Here is an 18,534-nt window from a genome sequence, read left to right on the forward strand (position 1 = left end):
CATGGTTCCTCAAACCCCAGTTCTGATAAGGTGACTGGAAGAAGGCCAGGTAACTCTTGCACAGGCTTTTGGTTGCTCTACCAGAAAGGAATCCTAAACTTAGGGAGCCTGAATCTTTTATAACAGGAAGTAAGCCTACTTGAACTTTGCCCCAGTTTTATAGAGAAATAATTAACATACATCACTGTATAAGTTTAAGATATATAGCCTAATGGTTTGATTTACATATATTATGAAATGATTACCACAATAGGTTTAGTTAATATCCATCATCTCATATAGATACAATAAAAAGGAAAGAAAAAAATTTTCTTCTAGTAATGAGACCTCTTAGGATCTACTTTAATAACTTCTCTACATATCATACAGAAGTGTTAACTAGTCATCACGTACATGACATCCCTAATACTTATTTATTTTATAACTGAAAGTGTATACTTTTTGACCACCTTTTTCTAAGATATTATCTTTATTATACTGACACTAATCTAACTTTTTCTTTGCTCTGGAGAGACACTGTCTGTCTTCCAAGGCTGTTTGCTATGCAAACATTCTTGTAAAGATAGTTCAGAACAAAGTCAGTTAATAGCAAGACATGTAGAAACACAAGAAGCCTACGGGAAGCTGTCTTCCCACAGCATGCTCTCTCTCAAACCAGAGCAGAAAGCTTTCTGAGCTAGGGCCACTCCTGATGCAATGAGGAGCAACAGAAGATTTTGGGGTTCCAGCAGTTCCTAGCAGGCTCCCGCTCACTTCACAGCAATCATTCTTTGCACTGTAGCCAGATGAGATCTCTGAAAGGCACATCTGACTACTTCTCAGCTGAAAAGTCTTCATTGTTCTCTTCTAATGTCTTCACTACTTAACATGGCCTAGAATAGTATAGTGCTGGGACCAGCAGATCAGCATCACATGGGAGCTTGTGAGAAAGGCAAATTCTCAAGCTCCACTCTAGGCATATTAAATCAAAATTCTGGGTGGATGATCCAGCAGTCTGTGCTTAACAAGCCTTCTTGGTGACTCTAATGTATGCTCAAATTTGAGAACCATTGGACTGTTTCATGATCTAGCTCTTCTCTTGCTCATCTCTTAACAGTTCTCAATAATTTGTCAGATCATCAGAGACATAAAGTTTTTTCTCACTTATGATCTTCAGTACTTATGTTTGTATTTCCCCTTTCCTAGAACATCATTGGGTACTCTGGAAGTTCTCATGGATAATTCCTGCTTATCCTTCAGTTTTCAGCTTCATGGTCACCTCCTCCAGGAGGTTTTCCTGTCCTCCCACAAATCTGGGTAAGGTCCCCTCATTTGTGCTTCCAAGCTCTCTCTCTTTTCCCCATCATAGCACGTACTCCTTGAAATGGAATTACCTGACTAATGTCAGACTTCCACTGAAAACTCCACAAGGGCAGTGACCATATCTGTCTTGCCACTCCTTTATCCCTGGTCCAGAGTAGGCATTCAACTGGTACTTATTGATAAATTAGTTAATTTAATTCCAGGTCAGTTAGGTCAGTGGCTATGAGGATGCCACATCTAGGGCTGGAGGCACTAGTCAGGAATTCTGAACCTTCTACTCAGAGGCCTGATCTCCAGGGAACATTGCTATGAAACCCAAAGGAACCCAACTCACCCTTTCTACTATAATCCACAGGATTCTCTTGAGTAAAGAACTAGGTCCTTGAGCTCCCATCCTATCCACTTTGGGGACATACATACTACACCGGCCCAGGCCAGTGCAGCTTCCAGGGGCCGATGGCAGTGATCCTGCCTGTAGGAAGCATCATCTCAATTCTAGGAAAGGACTAGGTGGAATGATGGAGGGGTGGAAAGTAACTTTTGCTAAACTCTTAGGTACTTTAGATACATTATCTCACTTAACCATTACCCAACAATCATGTATAATTGTTATTAGTTTGCCCATCTTGGAGATGAGTAGAACAGAAGCTCAAAGAAGCTGAGAGGGTCTTCAAGGTCACAGAGCTTCTAAATGGCAGAGCCAAAATTCAAGAATAGGTTAGTTCAACTCAATACTATCACACCTCGTCCTCGCTTCTCTGTCTTGGGAATGCATTCAAGGAGAGGTCGCCAAAAGCCAAGAGATTTTGTTGTTCTAGGCCCCCACCATCTGGTTGCAGAGCTGGAAGATCCATAGAGTCAGAAACCCCTTAGATAGGCATTATTGTAAAAAGGGTAAGTCTCAGGAATCAGACATCTGCTCAGCAACACTAATTAGGTCACTCTCCTTTGTCTCCTCACTTGCAAAACTGGAGGGATGGTTGACCTGTATGTCTTACAACATCTCTCTCAGATCTGAGAGAACTGAACTCCTGTGGCCAGCTTCCATACCCTGCAAAACCTGATGCAGACCATACCAATGTCAGGCTCACTGTGCTTGGGGAAAAGAAACAGTGGCATACTTAAATTGACCTTCAACACTGATCAGCTCTCTAGCTCTCCCCACCCCCCCACTTCAGGTCTAAATTAAAGGATGGAAATGAAGGCAGGAGTAGCAAGAGTCTTGAGAAGCCCTTGACTCCCAACCCCCAAATGTTCAGTAGTAAGTATAGCCAATTAAAACAGTGCTCCTCCACTTGGGCTGTGCATTGAAATCACCTAAGGATCTTTCAAACCTGTTGATGCCTGAGTCTTACTCCTGAGATTCTGATGTCTTGGCTGTAGCCTGGATGTTGAGATTTTAAAATGCTTCTAGGTAATTCTAACATGTAGGTTGGGAACCACTGAGTTGGAATAAGACCAGCATTACCCCTCTATCCGCATGGTAATATTTTCGTAAAGTGATAGATGGCCTATACTTTTGATTGGAATAGCTACACTGTATTTATTCCAAAGATGGGGCTGCAAGATTGTTGTGTGCCCCTAGTAACTTTAGGTTGTACTGAACATTGTGTGTTGGACCAAGAACCTCTTGGAATTTTCATTTTGGCCTTTCCATCTTTCTAAATTCCAAGTTTTATGGCTGCAGGGTAGCAGCTTTGAAAAACAGTGGTGTGTAAGAAGACAATGTCCTATCAGGCAATGTCCTATCAAGTAACAATATCTTCTTAGTTAACATGCCCCTCCTCCTACTGGGCCTGGAGAAATGAGGGCGTTGGGTGGCAGAAGTGGCAGGTGCAGACTTGACTGGCTGGCCCTAAGAAATGCTGCGAACCTTGACCTGAGTAATCACTGGGGCAGCTGTCAGGCTGGAGCTGGGCTAGAATCATCCATTCAATCATTCAAGGGCTGAGCACTGCACCTGACCATCCAAGTAGAGTTGGCGGCCAGGCGTAGAGAGGCTTGGGGAGTAAGCTCTTTGAGGCTGTCTTAGATCAAGGGCTCTGCCCTAGCATCAGCTTATTGGCCACTCGGATCCGTGCAACAGGGACACAAAAAAATTTAAAATTTCAGGCCACAGCTGCCCAAAGTGTGTTGATGAGAAAGGGCAAACTAAATCCCTGGTTTCATTCCTTTCCCCAAATGGAGCTCACATAAAGCCTTTAAACCATTGGCTTTTATCTGTTTTTAGTGTCCAATTTAGGCCTTTGCAAGGGGCTCCCTCCAGGGCTTTCTCAATCACAGCCAGATAGAGTCTTTGAAAGCTCATCTGAGCTCGAAAATAGAGAAATATCCCTCTCCATTGTCAAGTGACAAGTGATGGCACCTAGATAGCTTGCTAGAGTACACAGAGGACCCACTCTAGATGCCTTGGCTGGGGTGGGCTTTGTCTGGAGAGGAAGGGAGCAGTCCCAGCAGGGTTCTGAATTGCCTTTCTTCTGGGTGCAGAGACTCCCCTCTGAAAGCCTTTCAACAAAACATTGTCTGTCCTCTCAGCCTTTCACCTGCAGACACGAAGATGTCAGTTCCTTAACCAACCACCAGGTGCCATTTGCAGAGATATATGCATGGGAAGTGGAGGGGAGAGTGCTGAAGAAGACCGTTCTGGCTTGCCTAGTAAGTAACAACAGCTCTCCTTTTTATTGCTCAGCTGACTTCTACCAGCTTCCACTAGGAACTGCATTAACCACCTACTCTCTGCCTAGTTTTCCTTTTCTTGCTATGGCATTTATCTGCCTTTTCTTCCCACATACATTGATTGAGCAACTACTATATGCCAGGCAGCATTAGGTATGGGGGTTGCTCATGGTAAGTGTAAGAGACAGAAAAGCAAATAGGTGATGACAGAATAGCAGTTAATTGTGAAGAGAGAAGAAAGCATGAGGTGCCAAGATGATCAGAGAGGGAACAGAGAATCTACTTGGAGGCTCATCCTAGGGTAGAGACTAAAAGGAGTCATAAGCATCCCAGGCAGGAGTGTTGGGGTAGAAGGCTCCTTTACCTTAAGAGATCAAGGCCCCAAGGAATATTAATGGGTTTCCCAGGGTATTCCTGGTTTATACCTGTTGTCCTGACAACAAATTCATTCTAAATATGTCACAGTTTGGATGACAAATAAGTATAAATCAAAACTGTTCCTGAGAACCTATAAATACTATATTCATAGGACATGTGTAATCCAAGATTGAAATTTTATTTTGTGACAGATTCAGTCTGTTGTGTCTTCGTATATGTATATGGCAAAGGGCTGTTATGAAAAGTGTGTATGCTAGATCCAAGCCACTAGACAGTTTTAAAACTGACTTGGGGGGTTACAGATGGTGATCATAGATACAATAAAAACCACTTATACCTTTTACCAAGAAGAGAAGGTGAACAGTCATTGGGTGCCTATTGTGAGCCACACATCTACTATACACTACATATTTGGGCACTTGTTCAGCTTCACAATGAATCTAGAAAATAGATATAGTATGCTCAAATTCCATATGAAGAAACTGAGGCTTAGAGAAATTCCATAACACAGTTATGAGGTCGTGCAGGTCCAGGTAGCAGATTATATCTCCTGACTCAAGGCCAGTGCTTCCTCTGTGACATCACAATTCGTGAGAGAGTGACTTAGGCAGCCCTGGCCAGAGTTATGGTAGCTCCAGCTTGCTCCTCTTCTAGTCTTGATACTGTCACCAGTCCCAAGGGATTCTCTAACTTTGAGAAGCATGTTTCCTGGGAAGCATTGGATGGAGTCCATCCTAGCCTCTGACCACTCGGCTAACTACTCAGCCCTTGCAGATCTCATCCCATGACCCTGCAGGACAGGTAGGAAGAGGGACCTTGACTGGGAAGGAGGCAGGAAACAGATTGGGCTCCCTCTGGGATTGGCTCTGTCCCTACCAGCTATGTGTTCTTGGGCATGTCTGCCCCTCTGGTCTATGGATTGAAGGATGTACAATGAATGACTGTAAAGATTCTTCCATTTTTGATGTGGCTGTGATTCCAGGGTTGACATCCTTACTTTTGTCATGAGCCCATCATAATTCTGGTGATTAAGCAGTGGGAAAATAACATCTTCAAAAACCTTTCTGCTTTCTCATTGCTAATTGGAAAAGCAGATTACCTGGCCATGGCTATGGCTGAGGGTCCCAGAAGCCTGGAGATGAAGCTGGAGACAATCAGAGACTGGGTGGAGGTGATTGTCTTTGCCACCGTGGGGACATATGGCATGAATGTGCTGCAGGGAGTTGCTGCTCCCTGTCCATTGCTTGGCACTGGGCCCTGGGTCCCTAGAAAGGGGGTGGGGGACTTGGCTGGGAATCCCAAGTTTGCTGGGGAGGAAGGTAGGGCTATTTTTCCAGGATGTTTAGCAAATAGCCCAGCTGAGACTTGCCTCCAATAAGTCCCCTCATCATGAACTCCATTGGCTGGCATCCTTTCCGGACAGCAGACTCCTGCACTGTCCACTTTGAGAACAGCTCACTGGCTCAAGGCTTCAGAACACCTGCTCTGTTCCCGCTCCCACCCTCCAACAGTGGGGCAGTGGTTCCTGCTTATTAGCGAGGGGCCTAGCTATGACTATGGAGATAATGGGGAGAAAACAATGAGGGATGGAGATCATTTGCACACCCAGACTTGTTCTTTATGCTGTTGTCAGGGTGTGCCAGAACAGTGTGCTCTTACCTCGCCTTTCTCGAGTGTGAGAGCTGAGAGACTGAAAAGCACTGGGTAGGGCTCTACCTAGGTGCTCTTTGTTGGGATTTTGGCCATTCCTAGACCATAAGGGAGTTAGTCCCTACTATCTAAGGGCCTAACAAGGGACTGAGGGACCCTGTTCTTGGACTAGTGCAGGGGCTCTTTATTTCCAGCTTGCTTCTCCCTGCCCCAAACAAGGCCTAGGACACTGAGCACATCACCAGCCCTCCTTGACTGAGACATCAACCTCCAACCAAGGTCCCGGTGTCTGCTATGCTGGGGAACCACTGGGCAGAGCCCAAGCATCTGTTTTCCCAAGTTAAGGCCATGACACTCCATCCTCAGAGACTGGGGGCCATAGAGCAATTTCAGACATTTCTGTGTACATTTGTGATAGTTCCTCCTATAACTTCACTTTGAATCTACCTTGCCTCTTACCCTAGCCCATAAATGCCTTCAGCGTGAGAGGTGCCTCTCACAGAACATTCATTCTGGGCTCTAGGAAGGAGCTCTTGTATAGTTCAGTTGAATAAGGAGCCATGCAAGTTTGGCTTATGACATTAATAACTGCATATATCCAGTATCTTACGCAGTATTTTCACATCTCTGTTCTTATTCAAGAGTTCCACTGAGTCCTGTGAGGAGGAGGGCAAATGTTACCACCACGTACCTTATAAGCCCAGAACCTGGGAGGAACAATGACTTGACTAAATTCAGGCCCCCTGAGCAGGCCCAAGTGCAGGCATGTCTCCCTGTGCAGGCCTCTTCTCTCTCATGCAGCAATCATAGGCTCTCTCCCATGTGTGGGCTCTTTGGATCTAGCCTGAGAAACAGGAGACCCATCAGGACTGATTAGCTGAGCCCACAGGGGGGGCTGAAGGCCTAAGAGGCCTGGGCTGTGCCGGCCTTCTGATGAGTCTGGAGCAGTGGGAGGCCCTGAAACCCAGCTATGGTGCACAGCCAGAGAGTTGGGTGGTGATAGATACACTCAGCAGAACGGCTACCTTAGGAGCTATTCGCAGGCCTTGTCACCTTTGAAGGGAGCAGGGAGACAGAATATAGTGCTTGGCAAAACAGAGCCAGGGTGCTGATGCAAACGTTGACTGCATCCATGCCCTGGCCTTTCCCGAGTGGGCGACCTTTACAGTGACAAAGTGCATCAGCTGAGCATAGAGGGTGGTGAGCAAAACAGGACCACGTGATGATTCATTCTGCTTTGTGGTGCTCAGTTGACCCAAATTTGACCCCTGCCGAGATTCCATCATCTCAGATTCCTCACTAGGCTGTATTGCTCACAAGCATGGATTCTGCAAAAGCCATATCCTGCTCACCAGCTCTGACATGCATCTTGCTGCTCCTGTCCCTGGTCTGTTGGATGCCAGTGTCCTCTCTGTAGCTCCTCTATTTCTTACTGCCAACCATGCCCCCGCCATCTTCCTCTCCTCTGTCTCCTCTCCCTTCCCCAGCACACTTTACAACATACTGGCTGCAATGATTCAGGTTCTCCCTTCTAGCATTTCTATGTCTTCTCAGGTTTTCACTCTGATCTCTGACCCTAACCCAGTCTTGGCTTGGAAGCCTCCTGAGGGTCCTACTGTCCCTCTCAGCTCCCATCTGAGGTTCAGCCCCAAGAGACTCTCACTGTGTCCCCTCTGCTTCCATCTTCAGCCAGTCATCAAGTCCATCCCAAATCTCCACATTACAACCAGATTTTCTCCATTAACGATATCATTTTCCTCCACTGAAGTGCTAGGAACAGAGGCAGCCCTGGCAACTCTGCAGCTTATTAAGTTACAGCTGTCCCAGGGGACTGGGTATGACTAAACATATAAGCAGGAAGCCAGACCATGGCAGAGAGGGCAGGCTATTGTAAGGAATGCTTGGCAGAATGAGGCACCAGGCTAGAACCAGATAGATGGTTGTAGTGGGAGCTAGGCTCTGCGCCCCTCCCAGGACCAGCAAAAACCTTATCCCACCTGATGCAGCACCTGTCTCCCACCCACCTGCTCTGCCATTTTCCAGCCTGTCCTCCCACAAAATACCTGCCAGGCCTTGTGCTAGGCACCTGATACTAGAACTTCCAAGGACAATCCCTGCTCTCCCGAGCACCCACTCAGTAGAAATTCAGACCCCCAAACCAGATGGTTACTGTGCTGTGTCTCAGCAGTAAAGCATCAGATTTATCCTCAATTTAAAGATTGTTTGCTGTAGGCAGGGGTGTTTAAATTAAGACATTTCCTTTAATTTTTGTTCCTGCTTTTCAAAGTGACTCATCCACTGGAGAAATTTTGGATGACAGAGACCTTGAAACACAAAATAGAAAATGAAATTTTCACTAGTCAGGACATGCCGACTTTTCCAGCTTCTCTTCCCTGTGCCTGGTCAGGAGGAGGAGCAGTAAAGCAGACAGCACAGGGATGTGGTTTGCCCTGTGTGCTCAGGCCCTCCATTTCTCCAGTGGTGAGGGTGACATGAGATGTTGTGGGAAGGTCTACTGCAGTGCTGCAAGGGGAAATGCAGTGTTGTCATGGTCTCCATCCCTCACCCTGCACTCTGTCCTCCTGAAGCCCAAACTGCCTTCACTTCCCATTTGTCCTCTCTCATTGCCTCAATGCACATTACATGTGAACACTTACATGAGAGGACTTTCTAGGAAAGTAAAGGGCTTGGGCTCCCTCCCTCTCTTCACTCCCTTATCCTGAGAACTAGGGGAGAAATGAGAGGTCAACTCTCCAGGGATATATGGGAGCCATGGGTTGCTAGGGGACAGGATGGCCTGGAAAGCCCAAGATTGTAGGTGCTAATGGATCCCTCTCCACTCTTTACCCTCAACTCCAAGGTGCCTGTGTATGTTAGGTAGAGAGCGTCAGAGAAATGAAAAATCTGTTCCTTGAGCATGCAGGGCCTGTGATTTTACTAGGAGAGCAAATCAACACAGAGGAGACAACCTCAGACAGGGCAGGTTGGCTTGTGTTCATTTCTGAGGGAGTCAGACAGATCTAGGGCTGGGGAAGCTGCCAGATGGGAGCATTTTGGGAAGTTCCTGTAATGCAACATGAGAATTGCTCCCCTCGTACCAAAGCTTCATTGTTGGCTGTAGTCAGAGTCTGCATTCATGTTGACACTCCTGTCCTCTTCTTCTGGAATTATTCACTCACTCAGTTTCCATCAGCAGGTGTGTATTGAGCACCTACTATGTGCCAGATACTGTGCTTGCCCTGGGGATATAATGGTAAGCAAAACAGATATGGCTCCTTTCTTCTAGTACAGGGGTCCCCAACCCCTGGGCAGTGGACCAGTACCAGTCCATGACCTGTTAGGAACCAGGCCACACAGCAGGAGGTAAGCAGTTGGCCAGAGAGCAAAGCTTCATCTGTATTTGCAGCCGTTCCCCAGTACTAGCATCACCACCTCAGCTCCACCTCAGATCATCAGATTTTTATAGGAGCACCAGTCCTTGGTACCAAAAATGTTAGGAACTGCTGCTCTAGTAGATTCTGAACCCAGAAGCAAGTATCCATTTGTCAGCCTGAAACCACACAGAGCTTTGGGGATGGGGTAGCCTAGCCCTAAGAGGAGATGGAAGTATGTAAAACTGTGTGGGGGCCCAAACTAAACTTCTCTTCTATCAGGCAAGTTCCACCAGGCCCCTCTAAACACACTTCCCCAAGATGGTCTCCAGGGAAGGGGTATAGAGACAGGGGACAAATATTTGTTTGGTTCCCAAAGTGCCAGGCACTGAGCTGGGTGTGTCTCAGTCTATTTGGGCTGCCATAAGAGAATACCATAGACTGGGATGGCTTAAACAACACATTTATTTCTCACAGTTCTGGAATCTGGAAAGTCCAAGATTAAGATGCTAACAGATTCAGTGTTTGGTGAGGGCTACTTCCTGGTTCATAGAGAGTGCCTTGTTGCTGTGTCCTCACATAGTAAAAGGAGCAAGGAAGCTCTCCAGGGCTTCTTTCATAAAGACACAAATCCCATGGCTGAGGGCTCCACCCTCATGACTTAATCATCTCTCAAAGACCCCTCCTCCTAATGCCACTGCTTTGAGGATTAGGATTTCAATATGTGAATTTGAGGGGAACACAAACATTCAGTCTATAGCACAATGATTCACATTTCTTATCTTAGGCCTCATCAAAATCCTAAGAGATAAATAGCATACCTCAATTTATAGACAAGGAAGCTGAAGAGACTCAAAGGAGCAAATTATTTCATCCAGAGCTGGCATGGGTAGTTCATATCCAGGTCTGGCTACAGAGCTGATGCCTTTTCCACAGCACCACGTTGTCTCTGGGAAACATGCAAAACATCCATCTCCCTTCTCCTGTCTGAGCACTGCAGACACATGAACACCTTGAATCCCATGGAAGATTGCTCCCACTCAAGGCTTTGAAGAAAATTCTAGGGAAAGTGACAACGAACTCTTGCTTCTTTTCCTTAACTTCTGCTTCCCTCCTCCCTGCATCTTCTTAGTTCTGGCCATCCCTGTCTCCCCTCTACCCACTTTCACCCCAGAAAATCCAAAAAAGGCTTCATATGACTCTATTTAAAATCCACTTTCAGCACTCAAAACTGGATCTGTTTTCCTGGTGGGCTCTGGATCTCCATCTGGTTTGGAGGCTATTTTTATTTGCCAGATACAGATTAGCTGCTAGGATCTGGGGCTGAGCTGCTGGAGAGATGTCTTTATCTACAGAAGGACAATTTAAAAACTAACTCAAAGCACAGAGAACAAATAAATTCTCTTTCTGTCCTCAGCGCTCTCCATCCTCTTTCTATAAGTAATTGCTGAAGGATTTTTGCTTCAAACAGGCTCTTGTTTATATGGAGCTTGGGGTGCTGCAGAGTAGACTGCGGACCAGCCTGCTTCTGGCCAGAATTGCCAGGTGAGGGAGATGGCGGCTCCAGCCAAGTCAAGAGAGGGCATTTCCTTGCCCAGGAGCATGGAACAGAGTGCTGAGGCTTTCTGAGGAGTCATGTCTTCATTCATGTGCTCTGTGTAAGTGTTTCTGTGGCAGGAATCACCTCCCCTTTCTCTAGCCATTAAGAAAGGGATCTTCAGGTCTGCTCTGGCCTGAGCTCAGAAAGGGCATAATTAATTACATCATCAATGTCCTGATGTTTCAGGAGCTCATGACACCTGAAAATATAGGCGTCTGCATCACCCAGGTGGGTGGTGATCAGGATGTCCTGGCTGGGGAGGCAGAGGGGACTCAAACATGGGAGGGATGAGGAGGTAAAAAAAAAACTGTGGGTTCAAAGAGAAGAAAGGGAAGAAGAGCACAAGCCTGCACCTCTCTGTAGTCTTCATTTACTCCTCACACTAACCCTTGGAGGAGAGCTTTCCCATCCCCCTGTATAGATGCTACAACTCTGAGGGTGGAGGTCTAAGCACACCTGGCAATTTCAGAAACAGAGTTCAAACATGCGTCTTCTGTGGAAAGTTCCAGATCTCTCCACTGTGCTACGACTGACCCTGGAAGAGTTTAAAGGAGCTGGTGAGGGTTCGATGAGCAGGGAGGAAATGAGGATTGAGAAAAGAAGGGAGGGGATATCTTTCTCTGTCCCTCTCCTGTCCCCTTCTTCCCACAGCCCTCCACCCTGACCTCACCTGCGGCAGCTGCCCCTCTTCTATGGACTGAACAAGCCCCTTGTCATGGTCAGCAGCAATGTCGCCCACATTGGGTGGCCAGCCCTAATCTAGCAAGGGAGGAATGGTCTGTCCTTTCAGTGGCATGGGGCTCTGGATGATGATGAAAGTGATCATCGAAAAAGTAAGAGCACCTGAGAAGGGCCACTCTGGGCTGGGTGTGGGCCAGAGTAAATGGGAATAGGGGTGCATACAGGTGAACTCAGAGCCTTAAGTCTAGATTTGCCCTGTGCTGGCTGGGCATGTTGCCACACCTCAAAGGAAGGCAATGGATGGAGGTGGCCAGCATTAGGGACTACATTTGTATACTTGTTCGAGGCCACTATTACCACACTTCTTTATGAATAAAAACACAAGACTCAAAGGTCATATACATATCAAGCTTTAGATCTGGCATTTGAATCCTGGTCTGTCCCATTCCAAAACTAGAATTTCTACTAGAAAAAAATAATAATTACAAGTGATGTTTCTGGAGGGCTCATTCATGTGCTCTGCTGAGCACTTCAGAGATACCATTTCACATAATCCTTGCAGGGTTCCTATTTTGCAGACAAAGAAATTGAAACCGAAAAAGATAAATACTTTTCTATGAGTGACAGAAATCTTAAGTCAGGGTCATTCCCAAAGCCTGTACTCTTAACCTCTAGGCAAGCTGTCACTTAAAAATGGACCCTAAACAGAAAAGACTGAGCGCTCACATTTTATTCAGGGCAGGTGTGGCACTGTTTGGGTTGAGGGCTGAGAGGAGGGAGTCTGTGGAGGAAACAAGCACTGAGTTGTCTCCCTTCCTGCCCTGGGCTCACCCTTTTGGAGTTAGTACTTAGCACAGTATCACCTACACCTTTGTTTATGTATAAGTCTGCCCATGACTGGAACAAAGCTCCATAAGGGCAGGGACTGAATCAGTTAGTACCTGGCTGAGAGTTAACAAGTGTTTACAGATGAGGAAATGAGGCCCTAATGATCTCAGTGGTCTCTAAACCCAGAACTCTTAGTTGTCAATGGTGATAGACATGGCACCTCATGTAAGTTTGGAGAGATTGCTACTTTGACATCCAAGGAACTCCTAAGGTCACCGCACAAACTTCTGTCTTCTTTTTTCTCTCCATTAGTTAGTTTTGCCCCTGCTCTGTGATTATAGAGGCTGAGGGAGTGGGAAAAAGCAAGCTTACACCACAAAGGAACACAGTTGTGCCTGTTGTCTCATGGTATGATTTTGTAGGTGTCAAAACTGAGGTCCAAGTATACGGCCATGCCGCCCCAAACAAGCCTGATCCCGTTTGATCTCAGAAGCTAAGCAGGGTCAGGCCTGGTTAGTACTTGGATGGGAGACCACCTAGGAAGACCAGGCCCTGTAGGCATAAAAAATAAAAAAAAATATGGGATTGTAAGCTGACAAGGTCCTTGCAATCTGTGAGATCAACCAAGGGTTGCCTTGCCTAAAAAACAAATAAACAAACAAACAAAAACCAAGGTCCAAGAAGGGCAATGCTGCAGACTTAGAACTAAGTCCCACTGGAAGGATTCGATTCTCGTACAATAAGACTGAAAAGTTTTGCCCTTCGAGATGTAGACCCTCCCTGGTTTTATTCCTGTAAAAGTGAGTGCTGTGAGTTCACAGTTCCACCAGAGGCAGTTAGCCATCAGGATCACATTTGAGGGAAGGAGGAGCTGGGTGGGTGAGATCATATGGGCCAGTATAGTCTTCACATCCCTGATGATGTAGGTGATGAATTTAGATGATAACATTTTTATGGTTACTTTCCATATATAATAACAGGGGATATGGCTTTCCACATATAATAACAATGTAAAATTAGTTTTCAAAAACATATATAAGTAAATGCAAGGAGTCAATTTAAAGTATGAAATAATGTGATTTGACTTTAGAGAAACAATGACTTAAGGTCACTGTTCTAAAAAGACATCTCCTCAACAAGCCTCTGGCAAATCATGGACTTGGGGCAAGGCATTGCCCTTCTAGGAAAACCCTGTTTGAGTGGTAGACATCTTAGAGACCACCAGGCCAATCCTTCATGTCACAGATGAGGAAATTGAAGCCAGAGCTGAGGTCATAGACGGAGAGTCAGCATACACCTTCTCAGAAGGCCTTGTTCTAAATCACTTTTCCTCTCAGAACCATGGGGTTCAAGGCTGGGCCAGTCACCCAGATCCCCATCCCCACCTGTGATGTGGAGAAGCACTCACTGGGTGAGGTTTTAAGAACAGTGGTCTTCAAAATTACCTAAGAAGCTTTGAAAAAATATAGATGGCCTGGCCCCCATCCCCAGAGAGTCTGATTGGGTCATTTGATTTGGGGACAGGATTCAGGGAAATTTCTTTAAAAATCTCCTCCTAGCTGCCCACCCTAGACTGGAGACCAAAGAGCCAACATGAGATGCTTCAGTTGAACACTCCTTGGGTTACCCCATCCCTCTTCAGGATTATCTAGGCTCCCCCAATACCTAATCCAAGAAGAGAGAGAAAGCAGCAGAGACAGAGAGACAGAGACAAAGAGACAGGGAGAGACAGGAAGAAAGAGACAGAAGGAGGAGGAGAGGCGAGAAGAGAGAGTGAGAGTGAGCAAGCACTCATGGGAGGCAGATCTGGCTTGGATTTCTGGCTATACCACAAACATTTACAAAATGGGTTACCCAGAGCACCATTCTTAACTTTGAGATTCAATGGCCTGTAGATAAAATGATGATAATATTAACCGGTACCTCAATAAATTGTAGTGAGGGTTAAATGAAATAATCCATGTATAGGGCTTAGCACAGCATCTGGCACATGTTGAGTCTCAATAAATGCAAATCCTGGGCACCATCATCTTTATCGTTAAAACCAACAGCCAGAATGATCCTGTTGTTAAGAGAAGCCAGGCACTCAGTTGTAACATTCCTCAAGGAAGAGAAGAAGTTCATTAAATGGCTTGGAATTAACATGGTGGGAGAGTGGAACTTAATTCCTTGTATCCCCGGGGGGAAGGAGTGTCTTTTGGAAGAGATTTGCATTGGCTTTAGTTGATTGCAATTATGCTGTCCTTCTCCATGCTGAAAATAAAATGAAACCTAACGAAGTTCCAGGTTTAATTGACATTTCCTGGGATCTGTTATTATATCGCTGTGATTGTTCTGTGCCACTAATGAGCCTGTGCTAGTTGATTATCTAAGTGTCTCTCCCATCACTATTCCATTATTAATGATCAGGTATGATTGTCATAGCCAACAGCTTGAACATGAAACAGGCAGGGACAACTCTGAGAACCTAACAGATGGACAAATGGCCAGGGTGGGGTGGAGTTGGCCCAGTGGGCAGGGTGTGCTGGCTGACAACCTGGTTTTCAGAGTAGGTAAGGGAAGGGGTATAGATGTTAATGTGATATGGAACAATACTGAGGAGTGGGTATCGTGCTGGAGGATGTAGTGGGCCAGGTGTAGTGACAACTGAGAGGTCAGAACCTAAGAATCTAATGAGGGGAACTGTTCCCTATAAGTTGGTGGGTTCTGAGTCAAGAACTCTTAATTCTCCTCCTACCTTGAGTAATAGCCAATGACTCCTGAGAAACATAAAGAAACAAAAACTAACATTTCTAAATTAATGAAGTCTTATGAGCCTGGGAAATGGGAAAGGACCGAAGTAAAGGGCAAGGTGAGGAGAAGACCATGCAGGCCTGGGGGTTCATTTTGAGGAGGTAGTGAGCACCTCTCTCCTTCTCTGATTAGCTGAGATCCCCAGAGCAGGGGCTTGCTTACATTGCAGTAAGGGGAGTTGGTGAGCCCAGGAGAAGGCAGCCATTTGTCCTGGACATAGTGGGAAACATGTGTGCAGACCGGGGCTGGGTAGGGTGGCCTCAACAGAGCCTTCCTAGCCCAGTCTTTAACCACTCGCCTTCTCTTACCTCAGAAGGACAGGAAAGAAACCTATATGCTGGTGCTATGAGAGAAAATTGGAAAAGTTTCCTGGAAACTGCTAGTATTGACTCATATTGGTCTTCCTTACCAATGGTAATGAGCTGGGCCCCTGGGTCTGATGGGGAAGAGCTGCTTCACCCCCTGCATCGCCACTATGGGCAGGCTCCCACTTGTATCTAGAGAGCCTACGTGTATCCAGCCTCTTCCCCAATTCCCCTGCCTTTCAGGAGGTGTCCTTTCTCAAGAACGCCAGACATGATGAGGTCATGTTAGGCGCTCAATTGCTGCCAAAAATCATTCTTCAAAGATTAGCGTCGTGCTAATATAAAGTGTAAGCCAGTCACAGGAGAGGGGAGAGGGGTAAACTGATGAAATGGAGGGGGAAAACTCAGAACCAGAAGAGAAGGAATTGACATTTTGAACATGGTTTTATAATGGAAGAATTGATCCCAAGGCCGCCTCCTCTGCCAGTTATAGGCATAGGGGCTGCTGAGGTTTCCCAAAGCCTGTGGTGGGGGCCACCTGTTCTGTTACCCTTGCTGCCTCCATCTCGCTGTCTTCATGGCAAATAAGCAAATGGTGGAGTGGGGGCACTCCTGCAGCCGTGGTTTCCCAGGCAACACTCAGGTGGCAGCCCACCCAAGACTGCGAACACTGGTTTGTCCGGCCACCATCGCTGTGCTGCGAGGCTATTTCAGAGCAATGGAGGCTTCTGCCCACATAGCCACCCATAGTCCTATCAACATGCACACAGTTGCTCCTCTGTTCACTGCTGCTTCTGCATGTGGGCTCCTGGCTGCCTGTCCATCCATAGCATCCACCCTCAACTGTCCACCATACAAGAGACTGGGCTGACCAGCCAATCTTGAGGAGAGCATGCAGAAGGCAGAGACCCTTGGCATAGGCAGCCTGAAGACTTCTCCTCCTATTTTCAGGGAGGACTGAAGAAATCTGAGGCCAGAGCTCTAACTAGGAAGATGCCCTTCCCCTGCTCTGTTCCCCTCAAGACCCTGGGCTAGTCAGTTATAAGAATTATGATGAACACAATCATAATAATCCTGTTTTGCATATCTTTTGTCTTCCTTAAGTAAATAAAACAGTCATTATTATTATCTCCAACTTATAGAAGTGAAAGCTGAGCCCCACAGAGGTTAAGTGACCTACTCAAAGCCACTTGGTTTAGAAATGTCAGGCCCAAACCCAGTATGCCATAAAAATGTATGGTCTAAGGATCTCATGATCTCCAAAGACTGAGCTGAGTTGATCCGAGTGAAGAGATGAAGTCTAAGAAACCAGATGGGGTATCCTGGCCTATGCTGAACACAACTACAGAAGGTAGTTGTGAAAAGCAGAGACACTGGAATAAGGAAGGGGAGGCACTCAAGGCATTTGTCTCAGCAAGCTTGGAGCTGAGGACTAGGACATGGAGGCTGACTTGGCTTCTTTTCTCACTCTTAGGCAGGTTTCCTCGGCTGCCTCCCAGACAAGCAGAGAAGAGACAGGTCTGTGGCTTTCCCCGGCATCTACTGGAGTTTCCTGGAGAGGTGCAGATTCCAACCCTATCGACACGCTAGAACCAAGCATTGGCTCCAGAGCAGTAACCCTGCAGCCAGCACAGGTGGTTTCCAGCAAGGCCAACCCTCTTGCCCCCTACATCAGAGATGGACCACTCAGGACCTCCCCACACCTTTCCTGGGAGAGAAGCAGCTGTGTTGTAATTAAAATTCTCCCAGGAAGGAAATTTCATTCTGGCAGCTGAATGAAATTTTCCACATCTCACAATCTTTGTCAGGAAATTTAGATTGCACAGATTTTCTGGAGTCTGTTCCATGCCAGTCACATTTACCTTTACGTTGTCTCAGGTGATCCTTATCACAGCCCTGCAGGGTTGGGAGGGCAGGACTATACCAATTTTAGAAACTAGGAATCTGAGGCTCAGGTGCTTTGGGTGAGTCAGTTCCCCACAGGTAGTAGCTCCTAAGGGTCAGAGCTGGGATTTAAACCCTTTGATCTCAAGTCCTGCATCCTGTCTACCTGGTAATTGGCCACAGCTCCATCAATAGTGCAGTCACTTTCCTCTGTGGATGAAGCAAACAGTTCTGCAGCACTTGCCTGACAAACTCTGCAGCCACTTCCCTGAGCCAGGGACTAGCCAGAAATCCAATGGGGGAGGCCTGGTGTCACTCTGCCCATGCCCCTCCAACCTGCCACAGGCCCGCCCCTTAGAGTAGAAGATCTGGAAGATTCCTCAGTCCTTGTCATCCTGTCTGTCTCTACTCCTTCTGCTTTGGTCTTGAAATGTTGAGTTGATTATATTTTGTGCTCAATCACGAGAAATAATCAATTCATAATTAAGAGCATCTCCCAGCTCTTTCCAAGCTTTCCTCAGCACCCCTCTCCAAGAGTTTAGCCACTCCATTTCCTCCTACCACTACCCTCTTGCCTTTCCCTCCCACCTGCCTTTCGAGAATGGAATTGTTTTAATGAGATGTCTCTGTTACAAATGACCGGTTTGTAGTAATTATATTTAGTGTGGCAATTGTGGTTTAAAAATGATTTAAAGAGGTGAAGGCTCCAATTTATTAGGTGTCAAATTTCCTGTGAACTTTTACCTGGAAGCCGCTGCTTAGACACGGAGAGGGCCATCTCTGCCACCCTGGGCTGAGCAGTAGTCCTGAATTATTGATGGTTTGTGGATGTAGTTGAGAGATTTAACTTTTATTAAAATAAACGAATCTTGCAACAACAGTTTGGCTTCCAGGGTGTCCCACCTGCTGTAGCAGAGAAGAGCAAGAAGGGTCACCACCCAGAAAGAGGTTCTGGAAGAAGAGTGTGAACTTCAGGACTCATTGCCTGAAGCGATTCCATGCAGGATTTTGTTTTCTGAGGAAAGTCAACATCGTGCGTACCTGTCCATCCCTTTTTAATTCCATA

The 18,534-nt window shown here is 46.4% G+C and overlaps 1 long non-coding RNA gene and 1 pseudogene across 1 annotated transcript; both read left to right on the forward strand.

Annotated features, from left to right (window-relative positions):
- The first annotated feature begins 1,201 nt into the window (after positions 1-1,201).
- Positions 1,202-18,293, forward strand: LOC112482839. The gene is made up of 3 exons (XR_003047421.1): positions 1,202-1,296; positions 3,838-3,957; positions 17,059-18,293. It is a non-coding gene; the product is annotated as an uncharacterized LOC112482839 (long non-coding RNA).
- LOC112482841 lies at positions 12,929-13,047 on the forward strand (annotated as a pseudogene).
- Positions 18,294-18,534: the final 241 nt, after the last annotated feature.

This window comes from Pteropus alecto, unplaced genomic scaffold (assembly GCF_000325575.1).
Source record: "Pteropus alecto unplaced genomic scaffold, ASM32557v1 scaffold786, whole genome shotgun sequence".
Lineage (NCBI taxonomy): Eukaryota > Metazoa > Chordata > Mammalia > Chiroptera > Pteropodidae > Pteropus > Pteropus alecto.